The sequence below is a fragment of the Lonchura striata genome, chromosome 1A, assembly GCF_050655825.1.
Source record: "Lonchura striata isolate lonStrDom1 chromosome 1A, ASM5065582v1, whole genome shotgun sequence".
In the NCBI taxonomy this organism is placed as follows: Eukaryota; Metazoa; Chordata; class Aves; order Passeriformes; family Estrildidae; genus Lonchura; species Lonchura striata.
The window spans coordinates 13571106-13592645 of NC_140741.1; the positions used below are offsets into that span (position 1 = coordinate 13571106).

Consider the following 21540-nt stretch of genomic DNA (forward strand, 5'->3'; position numbering starts at 1 on the left):
GCAGGGGCTGTGCTCCAGGGCCACAGGCTGGCTGGGCTGGCTGCAGCAGCCTGCGGAGTAGCCTGGGCAGGCCAGAGGAGCCCTGTGGCTGTGCCCTGCGAGCCCAGTACTCAGGATGTCACTGTGGCTCTTGCCAGGCTGGATGTGTGCTGGCTGTGCCCCAGGAGGCCTGGCCGTGAACAGCAGCTGTTCCTCTGGAATGGCAAGTACTGCAAGCAGCTCTTGAAGAAGTAAAAGATTACTGAGCTTTTTAAGGTAGCATTCCTTATTTAGGTCTGTACAGCATACATTTTATTATGCTCCATGGGTAGGCTCTAATGTAAGGAAGGAAGCAGTTATGTGAACATCTTCTATGGCTGGAGAAGGTAGTACTTCAGTGGTTTGTAGAGCTAGGTTTGTTTTCAAACCCCATAACATGCCATATCATTTCTGACCTCCATGGCAAAAAGGTCTCGAGTGCTGCTGCTTTTACCACTAAACCACCATTTGGAACACTGATCTATTTAAATATTGAATGATACTGTTTGGGATTGAATTAATTCCTGGGATGAGCATCCTTCAATGAGATTGTCTTTCTCATGTGTGACTACTTATGTTGGAAACAGTAGAATGGCTGCCAGATTTTATATTTTTAAAATCAAGAGTCTGGCATGACAGGAAAATATTTCTTGAGATGTTTTCTAGATACTCTCATGTGTGTGGAAGAGCTGGTGAATTCTGCATATGTCAAAAGTCCTTGAGACCAAATACCTTTTCAGTGTCAAAAAATGTTTTTGATCATGTTGTTAGCGTACAGAAACACACATAATCACAGGATATGATTATATGCAGGTGCTTTTATTAAGAGCACTGGGAATCAGGTATACAGACCCAAATCTGACTCTGATATGGCTTTCAAGCTGATTGTATTTTATATTCTATCGTTATATAACTTATATATTAATTATTAAACTTATATTGTTCTATTGCATACATTGACATGAGTTTCTCGTGATCTTTCTTAGGTCCCTGACCACAGTTTCTCATGATTATTCTTATGATTAAACAGTAATTATATTTAATTACTAAACAATCATCACATCTAACAATTATATCATTTATCATGTACTAGCTCCACAGGTGCAGTTCTAGCAAATACTAGTTCTTCATGTGCTTAAGGTATTTATTTTTCCAGGGCCTACTAAGCTTATTTTCCTGTTAACCCTAAATCTCCGTGATTTTAAAACCCTTTTACTATCAATGTGGTTAATTTTTATTCACCAAGTATAAACACTGACCTTGATTTGTTGTTGCTCTATTGGCTTAGAGTTAAGAAAACCCCACATGACAATCTGGGTAATAAATTTGATTCATGTGCTGTTTTGAGAAGCTGCTGTCATCCTGAAGTTGTACGTCCAAAGTAATGTGGGAAACATTAAAAAGGCCTTTTTTTGGTGTATGAAGATCTGATGTCAGCTATTACACAAGATGTAAAGATGTTGGTGACTCAGATCACACATTCTCAGAAATGGGATTTAATTCCCAGCCTAATGACAGTGTACTGCATTAATCCAAGCAGATTGTAATTATTTTGGCTGTTAAAGTGTGACAGGGAATAGTGACATGATTTAAAGTCATGGTAGACACCACCAGAGCAATATTCATTAATTGGGTTTGCCTTCTACAGGGCAAGTGGCAGAGTCCCTTTCAAATTAGCTATGCTGGTTTTCTTCTGGTTTATAAGGCTTGTGATTATCTTTCATCTAAAATAAATTATGATACTGATATTCTTACTAGCTTCTTTATAACAGCCTCCTCTGACAAATTGGTGGAGAAATGGGGAATTCTGTAAGTCAGAGAACTGACAAATCAGCTGTGGTGTGTTTTTGGTTGTGTGGTGGTTTTTTTTTTGGGTTTTTTTTTTGTTTTTTTTGGTCGCAACTTTTAAGTAACTTCATATGCTTTCAGTCCCTCTGCCAGATCTGATGGGTTTTTACTGTTCATTTTCCTAATAATTTTTAAATGTTTTTCTTGCTTTGGCTGTTCCACATGTGTGTTCTGGAGGATCTGGGTGGCTGGGGGGGACCCACTTGGCTTAAATAATTCCAAATTGTTTGGGCTCTCCTTGATGCAGTAAATTGAACCACTGCTGACAGTTGTTGACAACCCAGGGTGCAGCTGAACCAGAGCAGGGGATATCTCTCCTTAAAAGTGTAGACAAAGGAAATTGCCTTTGGCTTCACCCATTTGTCAGCAATGATTTCGTTTTGCCATTTGCACAAAACTTTGACCCTTAATAAAGCGTAAAAATGAAAGAGAAAACAAGTGTATTGTGAAAATCAGAATGTGTGCACAAGCTGGGACGGTAAATTCTTTTATCCTCATTTTGGTAGTTAGTATTTCCCTTTCTTTAACCCTGTAAATACTGAAATGTTTTTCTTCTGATAATAGATTTGTCAAGTGACTGATGTTTTTAACTTTCTACAAAATATTGGTCAGCTTCAGTCTCTGATTTCCTACCATTTATCTGAGGTATGTTCACTTCTCAGACTCTAACTGTACTAGTAGTCCTGCTGTATAATATACTACACTCACATTGCCTGCAGCCAGGATATTTTGTCTTTCCTTGACAAGAGCAATTATCTTTTGTTCATTGCTTGTGTCACCAAGACAGAAGTTTCCTGGATTCTGTAAAAACTAAGTACTGCTGTAAATTAATTGGTCCTCAGTAGCTCAGAATTAACTGTGGTGGTTTGTAAATCTGCACACAGTCTGAATTACAATGGTTCTGAATAGGAAAGAGAATGAGCTAAAGAAAAAAACCTACTTGCATGACAGTAGTGACTGCAGGTCTGAGCAGACTCATCTATGCCTTCAGGAAGCTGTACAGTCTAGCTTTGCTCTCCATCCCATTTCCCAGTGTAGCCAGAATTTCTTTGCAGTGTTGCCTGGGTCCATATCTGCTCCTAAGTGTAGAAACCTGTGCAGCTTCCAGGTGGCTGTGACTGTTCTCTCTTGAGCAGAAATACATTTATCCAAGATATTCCTTGAAGGGGAAAGAATTGAAGCCATGATGGAGGGTGATTGACTCAGGTGCCTTTTTTCATACAGCAGTTGTTTATACCCAAATGAGTTTTGGTTTTGGGAGGGAGTGATTTACTTATGACAAAAGGTTTTGTCTTCGCTGTCAAGAAAAAAAAAAACGAGGATGTGCTTGCATCTTCTTACGAAAAATAGTATAGATTTGCACTGTAACTCATTTGAAGTTTTGAGGAACTCCAGCTGCTGTGGGTTTGATAGAGCTACACGTGCTCTCTTCACCAGGAATGTCTGCTCCAGTTATGTGATCTGCAAAACAGGATTTTTGACAAGATTAGTTTGAAGGCAAATGTTGACCAGCTGTAAAGGTTTGAATGGGGAAAAGAAGCAAATAAGTGGGGAGAGGACTACATTACATTAAGTCCTTACCAGTGGAGGATATCTATTTTGGGTGCCAGAGAGACCATTTCAAGAGTCATGTGATAGGGGATGGTGAATACCAGAGAATGGGAAGCAAGCAGCACAAGTAAAAGCTGGGGAACAGAGCTAAATTTCCAAAAAGGGCCCATGATTTTGTGTGCCTTCAAAATAGTCTAGTTTCAGTGCCTTAAAAAAGGATGATTTTGTGCACAATGCACTAAGCTTCTCAAAAATCACATCTTACAAAATATCTGAAGGTAAGCTTACAAAACTTACTTTTCATGTGAAAACTGAGGCCTGTCTTCTTTCTGTGAAAGCAGAGAGGAAACTGAAAGCCCTCTAAGCTCCTTTCAAAGAAGCTTTGAGTGAAAAGATCCTTAGCATTTCTTACTAGACTTCCAGCATTGTCAATGGGACTGTGCTTTTGAAGTATCTGATGTATCCTTAAAGGAAATGTAGTTCCTACATACTGTGCCTAAAGATGTATTTGGAAATGGGTTACTGGAAGAGCTCTGATGCTTTGCCTTGAAAACGAATGTTCATGCAGTGTTATTTGTAGCTTTTATTATTACAACAGTGTTATAAATGAAAATTTGTCCAGCCAAATTTTAAATGAAAAAATAAAATATTTATTCTATCTAGCCAGCCACAAGGAAAGAACAGAGCCGAGCCCAGGGTTGGGCCTGGGTGTGCAACAGAGAGGTCAGCCTCAGAAGAGGTTTTCCTCTATGCCCACACACCTCCATCCTGGCACAAGCGGTTTTTATTGTGCCTGAGGCCAAGATTTCAGCAGTCAGTCTTTTCTTCTATTCAGAGCCCATATGTTAATACTCTTGGTCTCAGCGGGGGGAGACTAGTGTAAACGAGTATAATCTAACAAGTATTCAACATTATATATTTCATACAAGGAATGGTGCAAATTATGTTTATTACCCATAACAACATGAATCCCAGACTGCCAATAATTTTGAGAACAGAGCAGTTTTTACAATACAAGGTGAAATTTCAAATGTCTCAGTCTAAGCTGGCACGCATCTGTGGGGGAGAGTTGGGGGAAAACCCCCCACATTTTCAAATATAATAAATATTGCTTTTATATTTGCAATAGTTAAATTAATCTTGTCCAGGCAGGCATTAATATCAGTCATTGGTTTGCCATGCAGCAAATTGCAGTGTGTGGCTTGTTTCATACCTATAAATTCTTCCATGGGACGGCTGGCTGTGGTAGGGACAGCTTGTAGCAACCTGATGTTCCCTGATGGAAATTTAAGGGCAAGGTCTCTTAAGGTGATGGTAAAGGGAAAAGCTGTCCTAAGTGCAGGAAGCTGTTCCATCATGAGAAATGAATTAGATCTGGGCCAGAAACTTCAGCAGGGCACTGCCTGGCTGGGGTCTATGTCAGCCACAGCTGCAGTGAGACACAAGGTGCATATCTGCTGTAAGCACACAGAGCTTCTACTGTGTGAAACACCATAGGCACTTCTCCTAACTCCATCCCTCCATGGGCAGAAAAATCTGAAGTGTCTGGGATTCATCCCATGCTCCAGTCACAGCTGAACAGTGTCTCTTCAGGGAATAGACTCAAATGAAGAGCAAGTTTCAGGGAGGTGTTTTTGCCTGGTCTTCAGTTTGTTTTGTTTCAGGACTCACCTGAGTGAGGTGTTTATTGCCATTTCCTCTTAGTTATGGTTTCCCTGTATGTGGTTTCAGACCTGAGTTTCCAAGACTGTTTGTGAAATCTGTTTTCAGCACACGTGATCCACCTTCTGACTTAGGCCAGAAAAAGATGAATGGCCTTACTAAGTCCAAAATGCATCTTCAGCTTCAGGCCTTTGCTTTAAGGCCCATATGGACCAGCCCATGAAGCTACCTTTCAGCTCATTAAAGGTGAGGGCTCAGGGAATCAAAATTAAGCCTGTTAAAAGAAGCCTGGCCAAAGTGAAAATGGAGATGTATTTAATCTTGACAACATATAAAGATGTAGATGAGGCTATGTTAACTTGCAAGCAAAATTGAGCCTTTTGGTTCACAGACTTAAATTACCAATGCCCCAAATCAAGGGAAAGGGGCCTGAGATTCCTTATGCTGTAATATTTCTGAAACGGGGGAGAACCTTGGTTGAAATGCCACTTGTATTTTCAAGGGATTTAATGCCACATTGCCCTTTAGAAAAAACTAGGGAACGTTGTGTTCTGTAAGAAATAAATACCTTAAATTTAGTCTTTGGCATCTTGGAAGTTGATGGATGAGGACTGTGGCAATCTATCCAGCTCTTTATGTCTCCTCTCATCAGCAATGAAGTGTTGTTTATAAAGACTAGAATCTCAACAGGCACCATCATGCACAAATAAACGCACAGGATTATTAAGCTGGAAAGATGTTAATCTTCATGTCCTTTAGTTGATCTTGCTCATTTTTCTCCAGTTTGCTGTGTAAGTAGCTTGAATACCTAAGTGGTGGAGTGGTATCTTAATCACCCAGCACCAAAATGTGAAAATGCTCTTGAAAAGGCTTCAAAAATGTTACTTTAATATAGAGAATTCATGTCTAGCAGTGTATCCCTGAGGCAGATGGCCAGTGCTCTGTTGCACCTGAACCTCATGAAGGGATTCAGCAATTATAAAGTAAGAGGAAAGACTGTTTGTACTGTTGACAATCTGAAATCTGTTTTGCTGACATGCACTGCTTTGTCTGGTGTCATAAAAAAGACCAGTCCCTTGCTCCTAGAATTTATGTGTGTAATCAATTCCAGCATGTTCCCTTGTCTTGTGCTTTATGGCCTTTTGAGGAAAGATCTAAACTGGAATCCTTTCCACAACTGAATTTCCAAGGAAGAAAATTAAGCTTGAACAAGCACCTAGCAGTCAGAAAGGTTAGTATTATTATAGAGCTTAGGTGCTTAAGGAACTGTTACTGAATATCTTCAGTCTAGCATGGAAAACGTTTTAGTAACACTTTCATCGTGATTAGTGCTTGGAGTTTATGATCATCAGTGTCTTGATTTGGAAAGACAGGTGTCTGCTAAGGAGGGCAGGACCCTCCCCTGAAATGGAAAAAAAAATGTAAACCCCTTCCCTCTGAATTGTTATAAATTTGAAATTAAGGCAGGCTCTCAAGCAAAAATATGGGAGCATGAATAACAGTTCTTTATTAGGGAAGAAAATAAGATAAAATAATGCAGTGAATCAAAACAACACTGACTGAGTCAGAATACAACCTGACACCCTGTGGGACAGGGTGTTGGCAGCAGTCCAATTGGAATTGTGGCTGCAGTCCTCCTGGAGTGTCAGGTGTGGTTCTGTTGGAGCAGTGATCTTGGAGAAAAAGGGTGTAGTCTTCCCCTGAAGAGGCAGTGGAAAAGGCTCTTGGAAGTCTAGCACAGAAAAAGCTGGGTGGGTGGGCTAGAATCTCAAGACTAAATGCAGGTAAGAATGCTTGGCTCCTCCCTCTGGGCAGAGCATCTTGCAATGGGATATTACAGTCCTTATCAGTCATGCAGTGACTTCAATAGCCCATTATCAGCAGATGTCTTGCTGGAGGGAGGATTGAGTGTGGAAGAGATAAGGAAAAACTGCCCACTTAACACAAGACAACTGCCATACAGACGGCAAATAGAATACATCTTGCTTTTTCAATCTGGGACAATCAGGTGCCAGAAGGAATATAATTCAGTTCCTTCTCACAGCTTGCTTAAACTAGGAAACTGAATTTCTTATTCTAGCCTTGTTTTCCCAGTGGAAAAGAACCTCCAACAACCCCCTGCCCCAAGTTTGTAGAACTTCAAATAGGAATACAAAGTGCTAGATTCCATTACCAAGCTAGCAGACTTGATGGTGGGCTTGGGCATGAAAGGGATTTGCGATAGGAAGAAAGCAGGTATCAACCTGGGATGCATCACAGCTTGTACTTCCAGGAGAAAGGAGAAGATGCTGATTTGTCTGGCACAAAGCTGAGGGATCTCATCTGACACACTATGTGCAGCTCTCATAATGCTCATAACATAAGAAAAGGGCTGTAAGAACATGTGAGGAGTGGAGAACCTCGGGGAGGAAACTGGAAAAGCTTTGCTCATTTGGTTTAGTCAAATGAAGACAGAAAATGATATGATTTCTCTTTCTAAATCAGTTTGGCATTAATGTAGACTAAAAATGGCTTTCTCCCTTCCTGAAGGAGTGTACTGATATAGGAAAAGTCAATTCATAAGTTTCATTCTTAACTATTACTTCCTGTTGCAGTGTTGAATTGAAATTTTCAAGATGTCAGCTGTGCCCTTAAGTGAGAATTGGGCTGGGGTGTGGAGGTGCCAGGAATATTGGCTAGAAGCTTTTCAGCAGTTTAATCTTTGTTTTAGACAGGTTAGCCAGCCTTAGTTGCAAATATTTGGACTTGCACTGATGACTTTAAGATGGTAGTTGGTACTTGAGGGAGCAAGGTGAACCTTTTGTTAGCAACCCCATAATGAACATTGTGACAATAATCAGATGTGATCTACAGAGATGACTTCATGTTGAAAGTGTTATAAATGAAAATTTGTCCAGCCAAATTTTAAATGAAAAAATAAAATATTTATTTGCAATTAAATTCTATCTAGCCAGCCACAAGGAAAGAACAGAGCCGAGCCCAGGGTCGGCCCTGGGTGTGCAGCAAAGAGGTCAGCCTCAAAAGAGGTTTTCCTCTATGCCCACACACTTCCATCCTGGCACAAGCTGTTTTTATAGAGAAAATTCCGCCTGAGGCCAAGATTTTGGCAGTCAGTCTTTTCTTCTATTCAGAGTCTATAGGTTAATAAGATTTTATTTTTTGGCGATGAAGAAGAAAAATTCAGTGTCAGGAGTTGGTGAATCTCTTGATGAAATTTACGGGAACTCTGCATTCACATGTGTCTGTCTGAGGATTTCCATTATATCCATCTCGGGTCGTTCAGGCGATTATCAGCTTCTGGGATCCCCATATCTCTCCAGACATGGCCCATCTCCTGGCTGAGCCACATCCTTTTACTTGTAAATCGGGTTTCAACATACACCAGGTTTCGCCTATGTAGGTGGGGGGGAGTCCTAATACAAACATGAGACTCCAACAAATATTCAATATCACATATATCGTATTAGAAATGACGCAAATTATATCTACTACACATAACAAAAGCATTACAAAACCTTAGTGCAAGTAATCTGCTGATCTTGCTTTTTATGAAGGGTAGGGTTTTCTAAATGTTTCTGTGCCACTGGGGCATGAATGCCTCTGCATGAGAACATTTATTAGCAGTTATTGCAATACTGCTCTGAGGTATGAAACATATGATTTATTATTAATTAATTACTGTGGGCATTGATCCTGCCTGGATGTATCATCTACCTCTAGAAGCCTGGATAAAATGCTGAACTATAATATAGTAGCGTTCCCTGTAACCTCATATATGAACTCTGCCAAAACTGTAGTGAACTGATTAAAAAAAAAACCCAAACTTTTAAACTTTTTATTTTTTTTTAACTGGAACAGCAAGTGATGCATTTGAAGAGTGACTGCTGGACTTGCTGCTAATTGTCTGAAAGACAAAATCCCCAATCAGATGAGTTCCAGCTGAAAGAGAGGCTCTGGTAGCAGTTGTAAAAGAAATCAATATAACAGTATATGGTAAAGAATTTATAGGAGTTTTTAACGTCAGAAAGGATTCTTGGGTCATAGCTTTTCCTTTTGCTTTATCCAGTCTGTAGAATTTAATGCTTTCTTATGCCTGACATAAGACTACACAGAAACTGAACTACTTACTTTTCAGTTACTGAAGCGATATGTGGAATTAATAAGTAGACTCCACAACTTAGGGTAGTTATGAAGTGTGTTATAAATTGAAGCGAATAATTTGATTCAGCCTTTTAAGATCAATTAATAATTTTATTAATTACAGCAAGAGATAGCAAGCAAACAGCGCTGGGTGCAGCTGGGGAATCTGTGTTCCGCCAAAAGCTGACAACCTTTCCTTCTCTTCAGTCCCTTTTTATCCAGCACAAGTGGGGGTGATGGGTCTCCTTCCACTGTGGTTATCAGTTCCAGCAACAATTGGTTTCACAAGTGGGGGTGATGGGTCTCCTTCCACTGTGGTTATCAGTTCCAGCAACAATTGGTTTCACAAGTGGGGGTGATGGGTCTCCTTCCGCTGCGGTTATCAGTTCCAGCCAGTCCTGCAAGATCTTTCACAATCTTTGTTTGCAGTTACCAGCCTTGCCCAAGCCTGCAAATTCCATGCCCCGACCCCCCCCCCCCCAACCCTTTTATCCTAATTTCATACTTTTGATGAACAAACAAGTCAATGCAGTTTTTCACAAAGTGGGTATGTATTGCCAGCAGCCGGCACAAGTGAGCAGATCTCTCCAAAAACTTGTGCCCCTGAAGTGAGCAGGGCTAATGTCTTTATTAATGTTCAGCTCTTTATTAAAAAGTTAGCTGGGCAGGGGGCCCGACACAGAGCTCGCCCCCAGTGTTGTAGATTTTCCAGGTAGCCGAAGGCTGCGGAAACATGCAAAGTCTGTCGCTGAAGTCCCCAGCAGCAGCTGTCCCCTCGCCTTTCCTCGTGGTAACACCAGGAAATTTTTGCATCTTTGTTCCTGCTTTCCAAAGCCCACTCTAGTCTAGTCGTCCGTAGGGTATGGTGACAGGTCAAACGTTGATCGGGGGGATGTGTTTTCCTCTTCCTCAGCCAGCACACTGTACCTGTCCAGCCCCCTCTACTGTGTTTAATTCTCCATTTAGGGGTGTCCTTATCCACCAAAACACGCTCCCATGGTTCCCTGGGTTTCCTCATTTGCATCTTAGTCCTAGAAAGGCAGCATGGGTGGGGGGGGTAGGTGATCTCCAGGTGGTTTAGAGAAAACAATTAGCTAATTAACATTTCAATATTGGTACTTAACTAGAGCTAGGAACTGTTCCAGTGTTGCCATGGGAACCAGGAAGGCTCTGTTCTCCCTGGGGCGACCCCGGGGGCACTGGGAACTTTGTTCATTACATCCTCAGTCTGACAGAAAGGTGTTCCATATGCAGTACATTGTACAACTTTGCCATGCATATTGAACCCCTGGCCCTACCTGTCCTTGCCTCTCATGCTAAATAGGTCCACTGGGCATGAGTGGTTTGCTGTGGTGGTCATACGGCAGGGGGCGGGGGGGGTCTCTCAGGGTCTTCTGAGGCTGAAGATTTTGGTCTTCCTCATGGCTGAACTTTTGAACTCTTCCTCTCTGTGCATGGGCTTTCAGTCCTTTGGTGCTTATCTGTGTATATCTGTCAGTCTTGATAGGCTTGGAGACAGAGGAGCCCCTTTATTTGGGTTCTTTGCATCCTTGGGTAGTGTTCTTTATGCAAGAAGCTTCAGAAATTTGCATTTTCTTATGCCTTTTTTACAATGGCAGAAGTTTCTTAAGTAAAAGGTTAAAATTCAACACATAACCCTACAAGGTAACATATAGATGCTTAATTCATTTTGTTAACTTAAGTGAACTCCAAAAAAAATCTCTATTTTATTACAAGCTCTTCTACCAGACTGTAGTACAAATTTTCAGATGCCGTCTTGCGTTTGATCAATTTATTCTAGAGATTCATTAGTAGACATAAAAAAAGAGGTAAGGAATACTCAGCTTTCTGTGAATCTTGAAGCTACTGCAGCTGAATACAATAAGCATGAATACTCAGAGTGAATCAGAGCTGGCACTAATGTCACACTGAACTTTTGTGTGAATCAGTGATCTCTGATGGTTTGTACTCTTGTTACTGTATTTTGAACAATAGTCTATAGCCTCAGAGGAGCTTGGTCTATAAACAATATACAGTGCTCAAGATTTCCTTGAGACTTTCCTGAAGCCAAAGATTTACTGTCCAGATGTTGGGACCTCCAGAAAATTGCTGGGATGTCTGAGCTTCAGCACTGTGGAATTATGGTGGAGTCAGCCTTGAAAGTCTCTCTTCTGAGAATGAAGGAGTAGATCCTCCCCTTAACATCAGTGGGGTATACTTGGCTCATTTAATGTGCTTTTCAAACATGGAAGGAAGAGCTACAAACAAATATTTCAGGATTTTTTCAGGTTATCAGTGACTGACTCTGTTAGAACTGACATGCCTTTGAGTTTCCCTGGTGAAGGGAAGTTGATCTGGACTTTCACATGAGAAATGCAGCTGGCAGGAAAAGAGTAAAGCTTCATCAGTGGTCTCAGGTGTCCAGAAATCCCCAAATCCTGACTGCTGGACTCATGTCCATACTCATCTAACACTTCAGCACTCTTGCATGTATCCAAGGCATGCAGAGCATATGGAGGGAGGTCTGATGCACCCAGATGTGTTGGACTGGCTGTGTGAGTGTGTCAGGGTGTGTGAACCCAGCTTTGTCTGCAGTTCCCCAGAGAAAAAGGAGGGAGTCTTAGATAATCCTTTTAGCACTTCAAACACAGTAGGAAATAGTTAAAACTCAGCCCCTCTGCATTCTGTGAGAAAAGATTTAAGAACATTTTCTACTTAGATATAATTTTCTTTTAGTGTGTCTAACCCTGACTAAACACAGCAATACCATCCCTTCTGAAAGACTTCTGTAGAACTTGTGGAAAAGAAGACCTACAGCTATCAAGTCCCATCTGTGAAGCTCAGAATAAATAGCAGATGGCTTGCAAATTTAATGATGCTGACTATTTTCACTCTGAAATGAGAATAGTGATGTTTTCTGGGAAATATCTAATTAATGATAGTGGTCATCTCTTTTTAAATCTAAGCTTACTTGTGATGGGAAACCTACTTGCTTAAAGCTAGTCATTCTGACATGTTAAAAGTACAAAACTGAAATTTATTATAAAATAACCCCATAAAGATAAATTTATAAACAGCAATTTATAATTCCTGTTGTCCTGTAACATTCAAGCTCTGGCTGGGTATAGGAGTGTTGTGGGCAAGTAATGTGTTAGCAGCATAAAAGCAGGAAACGAAGAGGTTGAAGGTTGTGTTTTCTAGCAGAATTATTAGGTCACCTGGAATAAGAGTTGTGCAAGTTATCCTTTAGGCAATAGATCTGTAACAGATACATATTTTTTCTTTTCCAGGAACAGCTGATTGAAGTTAGATCAGGAATGTGTTATTAATTACTTTGGAATTGTATTCCACAAAAGAGCGGTTTTGTGAGAATATTGCACATGCAGGTGCAATAATCTTGTTTGCGTGGGGTATTTATATTTATTTTTCTTAAACTTGGTTATTTAGAATAGGTATGGAAGCATTTCTAATGCTCAGGATGTAACTTAACACTTTTAGCCATGATAAATTTTAGAGGTGTCTTCTTGAATGTAGGTTGTTTTACAAAAGCAGCAAATGACAGCTCTAAAAAGGTGTTCTTATTAATCAAAGAAAATGAACTAGAAATTAATTTTACCTTTTCTTGGTGACAGTTTAGAAAGCTTACTGGTAAAGTCAGATAATTTTTTTCCTTTTTGCTTTTTCAGGAATCTTGTGCATTTAAGCCTGATACAACCACAGCAAACACTGGATTTGAACCCAGAATCATGTTCAGGAGGAGAGATGGTGCTTTTGACCGTGTGACCCTGCTGGTTTATGACTATCAGGCTGGTAGTCAGGCCAGTTCACTGGCCAGAACACCAAACCACTGAAGAAATAGGCTTAGAAGAATCAGTTTGTTGGAGGACTTAGGTGCAGAACTAATCTTGTGTTTAGTAAACTCCTTTGAAGGAGGATGGTGTGACTGCTGCTTTGCAGTGCCCTGTGTTTCACTTGCTTTTGTGCAAATAGTTTAGCTGTTTTGAAAGACAAATATGTGAGTTGAGGGAAATATAAGTAAAGACAGACCAGTAGAATGGAACTGTGATAGGAGATGTGTCCAAACTGGAGAGCTGGATGTCAGGTTCTGTTCCCCATATTATCTCACTTCTGTGAAGTGGGGGCCTACACTTGGAAGTCTGTGGATGCATTAGGTCTAAGCAAGAGGAAGGCATTGTTTCAGTCATAGCTTTGGGACTTTTTTTTAGCACTAGTCCATGATAGCAACAATAACTTAATATTGGGGGTCCTCCAGTTGGCAGAGGGATGCTCGTGGCTCTCAGGCAAGGAGGGCTCCAGTTGGAGCTGAGAGGGAGATGTGGGCTGAGGAGGCCACACTGTATGGGAGTGACAAACACCTCCTGTCCAATAATACAAGAGGCAGGGAAAGACTGACTTAAAGGTGGGAAAACTTACTTCAAGAACAAACCTTCTTATTCTTTGGAATTCTGAATGCTTTTGCGTGTCCTAAGGCCTCCCAGAATAATCAAATTTACAGGTGCAGCAGCTTATGTTGATACATGTTCTCATGTACCTATTGTAGAACCATAACATGGGTTTAATTTAGATATTTGGGAGTAAGGGCCTTGATGTACCTATTAATATTGCTATAATTCAGTTCCATAACCAGTTAAAATGGTTACTCTTTGTTCTCTAACTTGACTGTGATCTATGCAATTCTTAGACAGAATAACCCTTAGCAAATGTTTACAGAAACGACAGATCACAGAGGGAGAAAAAGGAATATTTTGGCAGTGGATTCGATGTTAGATGTGATAAGGAAATCCTAAGCACAAACTATAGGTGTTTATCTGCCAGTAGGGCAGAGGAAGGGTACAGCTTCATGAGAGCTGTATTCATGGCTGAAGATGAAGAGAAGGCAGTGGGATCCATGGCTGGGCACCTCTGCTCTGTACCCTGGCACAGAAGGTGCCCAGTCAGGTTATCACTTCCCAGTATGTGCTGGGTAGGAGAAACCGGGGATGTTCCCAGCATCAGGAAGTCATCCCGATCTATTGTGCTGACTTTGCGTGACATTATCAAAAAGAAAGGGGAAGAGAAAAAAAATCCATATATTTGGCACATTTCTTTTCAGGCAGTATAGAAAGAGGAGCTGCCTTCAGTTTTAAGTGTGTTGATTGAAAAGTATTTTCACACCAGCACATTGTGACTAAGATTCCATACAGTCATGTTCCCATCTGCCACTTTCTCATGTGGTTTGTGTGCAGCTGCAGGAAAATGTTCATTTAACCCTAGTCAAGCACCTGACAAAGTGAAGGAAAGGCTGCTTGTGCTGAGAGTGCTGTTCTAGAAAAAGAACTTTCTGGAATAAGGATTGCACCTTAAGAGCTGTGCATTTTGAAGGGGCAGCCATAGTGAAGTGGTATGTGGAATAAATAAATAGACTCCACAACTTGGGGTAGTTATGAAGTGAGTATGTATTGCCAGCGCCTGGCACAAGTGAGATCACTCTCCAAGACTTGTGCAGTGAGCCTCAGTCTGACCCAAACCTTTATTTTCAAAGGCGTTCCATATGCATTACATTACACAACTTTTCTATGCATATTCATATATGCATAGTAAAGCCCCCATCTGTCCTGTCCTCGCCTCTCATGCTAAATAGGTCTGTGCCCTTCTGGTGGTCCTGCGGGGGGTCTATCAGTGGTCCCTGAGGCTGAAGATCCTGGTCTTCTTCATGGCTGAACTTTAGAACTGTTCCTCTCTGCACACGTGCTTTCGGTCTTTTGGTGCTTATCTGAGTACCCTGAGTCAGTGTCATGGTTTGACACTGGCACAATGCCAGAGCCTCCATGAAAATGTAACCTCTCAACTGAATGCTGTGAAATGCAATCAAGAACAGAGCAAAGCAGGCCCAAGCTTAATAACAGGAAAAAAAACTTTATTAAGCTACTACTATAAAAGAAAAAAAGAAAGGAAAAAAACCACACACAGAGATCTATAATGAAAACCTTGCAAAGCATTCCTCCTGCCACCACCCAACTCCAACAAACCACAGTGAGACACGATCTGGACCCCAGTCAGGTTTCCACCCTCCAGACAATCGATACTCAGTCCATCGAGGGAACAGAGTCTCTCCTGTGCCACAGACCCCCCAAGAAACACAGTTCCACATCCTGTGTTTCCATGTCACACATGGCACCGCCCGGAGAAAAAGTTTGCCATGGTGACCCTTCTCCTTTCCATGCACAGTGCTCTCACCACCAATGAATGGATGGACAGACTGCTTTTAGGATTTTTCCTTTCAAGGATGCCCTGCCAAGAGGGGGAGAAAAACAACAGTTCAGTTTTTCATTTTTTGGGACCACAGTCCCCCCCACCCCCCCATTTTCTCCCTGGGGCCGAGGGTCCAAGAACAGAGATCTTCTTCTCTTCTCTTTCCTTTGAGGACAGGGGGCACCACCACAAACCCACTAACTTTTCTCTGTTTGCTCCACTTCTGTCTTTTCCCAGCTGAAGCAGGTCTCTTGGCTCACTGGCATCCCCCAAGTCTCTCTTGGAGGAGAAGATTGATTCAGTTGGTGGCTACCAAGGAAAAAGTCCAGCCAAAAGCCACTCCTTCACCCCCTCTCATCTAGAATTTCTCCTTCTAGCATCCCAGGGTCCAAGCTGTGTCTCTTCCTCTCTTTCAAACTGAGGAGGGGAAAAATTTCACAAAGCTTTCATTTCTCAAGGAAGGGTTAAAAGTTCTGACTCCCTGGCTGGCTTTCTCTGGAGAGAAGAGAGAGAGAGAGAGGGAGAGAGAGAGAGAGAGAGAGAGAGATACTCTGGGGCGGGGGGAATGGAGACATCCCAGATTTCTTCACCCTTCCGTCTGCAGGGTGTTCCAGTCCCTCCACCCTTGGGCCCACCTCAGTCAGGCCATGGGCCTTCCCCTCCCCCACCCAGCCAGGCCGAGCTGCACTGCACGCTGACCGGAACCAAAGAGAGCGAGTTCTCCTGGGAATTCTGCTTTTAACCCTCTGTGTTCTCAGAGGTGTGTCCACCTTCAATTGGTCAATATCCAAATTGACCTCTTCCTTCCGAGAAAATTCTTTTTCTGTGTCAAACCACAACAGTCAGTCTCTGTCAGGCTTAGGAGCAGAGGAGCCGCTTTATCTGGGTTCTTTGTGGTTTTGGTCACTTTTTGTTATTGTTCTTTATGCAAGAAGCTTCAGAAATTTGCATTTTCTTATGCCTTTTTGTACCTTGGCAGAGGTTTCTTAAGTAAAAGGTTAAAATTCAACACATAACTCTACAAGCTAGAATATAAATGCTTAATTTATTTTGTTAACTTAAGTGAATTCCAAAAATCTCTGTTTCAGTCCCCCCTTTTCTTAAAGATATAGTAAATTCTTTTACTATAGGGGTTTTGATCTAAATTTTGATTTACTGTCATGACAGTTCTCTTTTAGCAGTATTCTGAGTCTTTGAGAGTGAAGTCAAAATGGCCATGCATTTTAACATCTTCTGATTCTCATCTCTTGCTTGAGCTAGTAAAAAAATCTTACATTGCAGATTTTTTTTTTTAACATTATGTTGTAACTTAAAACTATATTTAACACACTACTTAAGAGAATTAATACAGCATAATTTTCTAATGTTACACATATAATATTTATTGTAACATTTGCAAAAAGCCAATCATCAAATACGCATTTTCACAATACCTCCTCTTATTTTTTATAATTCATTTGGCTTGAGCAATATTTCTTATTTACTTGCATTCTTTGGACTGTTGGTAATCAAATAAAACATGAGATTAAAAAGGAAGAAACATTTAAACAGTTGTAACACATAAAAGGAAGAATCTTAAACTACCATCCTCTTCTCAATATATTAGTTAGTTTTTTTAACATTGTTTTCTCATTTTTGGACTGATACCTGGGTTATATATATTTTTTTTTATATATCCATTGGTTTTTTTTAGGATGACTTTGCTATTGTCATATATTTTTAACAATCTGAACACTCAACTTTTTTTAGCCAATAAATAGTCTAAAGTCAACCTATTCTAATACACTACAGTTTTCATTTGTCTTTGTTGACTCAATATTAATTCCTAAGTTCTTTTTAATCTAATATTTTTCCCCCTTTTACCTGCAGGTACTTGGGTGTGCGTAACAAAAGGAACTTTGATTTCTCTCAATGTAATACTTTCTGTAGCATCTGTGATATGATCTTGCTGGTATATTGAAAGGTAAAAGACAACAAATGATAGACAGAAACGGGAATAACAGAGGTCTGGTATGGCTTATACCCTCACCTCCCCTGCCTATGGAGTTAGCAGGGATGTGCAATCATCTTCTCGGTGGTGAGTACAGCGGTCAATCCAGGCTTGCCCTCTGTTTCCCTCATGACTCCGTTTGTTACTGATTTTTTAAGGCAAGTCTTTTTTGACACTCTTTAATTGTGGTTTCTCACTGTTCTTCTGGTATCTCTTAGCTAACAGGCACTGATCATTCCCATCTATAAAACAAAGTTGTTACTTTAGTTGTTTTGAGTTGTGTCTGTATAGGGGATAAATTCAGTACTCAATACCTCTTGCAATGAGAGCATCGATTTTGTAAGCTACAATACCAATTATTCTCATAATTTAAACATTTACTTATAACCCAGTTAGTATGTCCAGTATTGGAATGAATCAAATAAAGTATGTTGCTTCGCTTTGGCCGCTACTTGTTGCTTTTGGGGGTCACTTGCTGCTGTCCCCCGTCCCTCCCCGGCCCCCCGGGACCCTCCGGCTAGCTGTCCCCTCCGGGGCCGGGGTTTTCTGCGGTCCCGCTGCCCTGGGCTTACCAGGCAGCGTCTGGGTTAGCACGGTCCGAGCTGCCTCAGTCGCCGCTTGGAGTGGAGATAGAGAGACCAAGAGAGACCAATGGTATGCTGTCCAGAGAGATTGTATTGCCTGAACGGTTGCAGGGACCAAAGGCCCCGGGCTATTGCCCAGATACAGTTTTATACAGCAAAATTAAGAGATAAGGTCTAAACAATGGGGATACTGTCCAGCTAAAGCACATCAGAACCACCCCAGGGGCCAGGTCCAATGGGAACTGCTCAGGGGTGGGGAGAAGGGGGTTTACAGAGGAATGATGAAGTGGGACTTTCCCGAAACAGTGGAGCATACATAAATGTATCTTTTCCCTCAGTCTCTCATTCCCAAAGCCTTTCTAAAACAATGGGGCATACATGAATGTATCCTTTTCCTCAGTTTACCATTCCCAAGGCCTTTCTAAAACCTTCCTCCACACTACCATGCCAGCAAAAGTATACAGTATAGTATTAATGGCAATTTCCCTTTTTCTCTGTACAAGTTACAGGCTAAGGCCAGAATACAAGAACTATGAATAAAACAGTCCTGATCTTCTTTGTTTGAAGTGGCAGTATTCCTCTCTCAAGGAAGTGTCGGAGGCATCTTAGGGTTTATTCAGGCAGTGCTTAGAACTAGTGATGTAAACTTTACCTTATTTCTTAGTTAGGTGTTCTTTGTACCTTCCTTGGTTCATTTGGGTCTTCCTAAACTGTTACTGCTCAGTTGAAAATTAATTTGGTGTCACCTGCTTTAGATGTGATAGTCCATTCTTCATGTTTTTTTCACAAATTCTTTGATTTTGCTGTAATGAATTCACGCTTTTTTCCGTGGTTTGGATTGTTGTTTTTGTGGTACCTGGAAAGGACTTAATAACACAGTGTTAAAAGAAAGACAATAGTGCATTAACTTTTACCATTAGTTTTCTTCAAAACTTTCTGGGTTTAACTAAAAGCTTTTTCTACAGTCACCTCTTCTTTTTGTATCCAGCTGTGTTAATATCTGCAGAGGCAAATTTTTCTTCTTGTGAGCTATAAGTAGTTAAATAAGAAAGACTAGGCTAATTTTAACACAAGATGTATCACATTTTTTTGCTTTTTGCCTTTTGGGTAAAATTTAACTGTTTTAGCCTTATAGACCTATTCTTCAGAACAAAAAGCCTTTTCTTAACAACAACAACAACAAAAAAAACAGAAAGAAAAAATAAATCTTGCTTAAAAAAATAAATCACTTTGTGAGGTTTTGGAGAGTTAGCTATCTCTGCCTTGATCTTATCTCTAGTGGTGGTTCTTTTCTCCCTCTTTTTCACAGCCTTGAGTTTAACTCTGTCCTTCGCTCTCTCTCCCTCTTTCTCTACTCACTTGCTGGGGCCGAGGCTACCCCTCTGGACTCGGGACCCCAGCAGGCTGGGAGTCAGCCCGCTCCTCAGCGGCAAACCCAGCGATCTTCAGCCAGCACCGCCACCGGGGTCCAGTGCACCCAGCAGCTCCGCACCTTCCGGGACCCTGGCACAACCGAGCCAGCCCCCAAACCCCAGCGGCACCGCACGCAAACCGCGTTCTGCTCCGCTTCCACCGGGTGGGAGAACACTGGCAGTGGCCTCTCCGGGTCGCCCCTGTGAATCGGTCTCTGCTGCATCCCCTGAGACATTGCCGCTCGCACGAGAGCAGCCAAACACCTCTTAATCTTGACAGTCTTTAACTTGGCGTCTCCGGGTGCTCCTGACATTCTCTTTCTTTAGTCTACATCACTGAACAACTTTCTAACAACCATGTGTTATGACACTTCTCTGCCCTTTATGCAGAGACTGCATTCAAACTCTTGTCTTCGTCTAGCATTAAGACATCAACACTCTACATTCTAATATTTATATTTTAATATTACTCTACATTCTAACATCCTGGAGTGGTGAGTCTGCCAATCACTCCTCCCCCCTTTATAAACTTCTGTACAAATTAAATTACCTTTGTTATGTGTGTTCTGCAAGCTGCAATTCACAGCTAAGGCTACTAGCCACTCACAGCTGACACAGTGCTGAAAGTAAAGACTTGCTTTGTTATCACAATTTTTTCTATTCACAAGCTTGAAAAGGTGGTAGGAACAAGGTAAACAACAACTTACTTCCAAAATTACCCTGCCTGCACTAAAAACTTAAAGCAATGCTAGTTAGTGCAATGCAATTTGCAACAAAGCCAAGGTTTGATTTGGGAAGGGCATCTGAGGACACACAGCATTAGTTTTACAATTCTATATTTTGAAGAGGGAATGGACAAAATAAGAATACAGTGGGGGGGACAGCAAGCAAGGAATTTGTCTCTGCAGTACTCTCTCTTTGACTGAGCTTTTGAAGGCTGTTACCAAATGTCGAGGGGAAACAAAAACATCTTGCCTTTTTGGCATTTTAGGAGGGACTGGAGAAGCTGGGAATGTCTGAATATCCTCTTATGAGATGTATTTTTTTTTTGTTATGAATGTCAGCAGTGCCTCTCTAGAAATTTCATTCCAAGTTTAATGAACTGATTACATTTGCATGTTCTGCAACCAGGGAAAATGTGTCTAGCTGCAGTTTTCAGTCTGTCAGTCATTGAACTAACAAGATATGACCTCGGTTTCTGAGAGCTTATGACACTCACATGCCCATGACAGGGGTACTATAAATCTATGCCAGGTAAGAAGTGTGTGTGTATATATATATATGTCTGTGTGCATATAGATGTATATATAAGGGCACTGATTTGTTTTCAGTGTGGTCTCTTGAAAAGAATTGAGCATTGGCCAGTGCTGACCTCAGTCTTTTTGTGGGCTAAATTAATGTCTTTATTCTGCTTGGCAGTGTGGGCCAAGAATAATTTTTAAATGAATGCAAGAATTTATGGTGTGCAAGATGTCTGACAATATCTTCGATTGTTTTTGTGTTTCATCAATGTGGTGTTACAAATGGACCTGTGTAATGCAGAGGAGACTCAGGGCTGACAATGTGAATGGTGTAGTAAGAGGGGCTATGCCTGGGGCCCTTTTAAGTGAGGAAATATCCATCTTGCAGTGTTGTTGGAAGTAATTGTTAATCTATATTCATTTGATGAAAGAAAAGCCCGGTAGATGTAATTTCATGTTTAAATGTGAAGCTGAGGCAAAATTATTGTCTTGCTAATGATAATCCACAGAGGAGGCATGAGCTTTGAAACAGAAACAGACATAAATTCTGAATGTAAATGACTGTACAAAAAAAGTGTGCTGGAGTGTGAGTTTTAAGCTTGTCCATTTTTATGGACCTGTGCTTCTGAAAGAAAAACTAAAGAAACACCTCCATCCTGTTTCATGTAGGAAGGGGAGAAAGATCCTGTCTTCTACTCTGGGCATGTCCAGACTCAGGTTTGCTGCTTTGACAGAAGGAATGGTTTTTGGAAAGAAATGACATTTGCATTTGGAGCTCTCACCACTTCATTGAGAACACATCTTTTTTTCTCAACTCCAGATGGGGCAGAACATCTTCCTTT

At 41.1% G+C, this 21540-nt stretch overlaps 1 protein-coding gene across 2 annotated transcripts in view; it reads left to right on the forward strand.

Moving 5' to 3' along the window:
* Nucleotides 1-21540, forward strand: part of BORCS5 (BLOC-1 related complex subunit 5) — an 84705-nt gene that overhangs the window by 49432 nt on the left and 13733 nt on the right. The gene's annotated exons all lie outside the window — the stretch shown is intronic.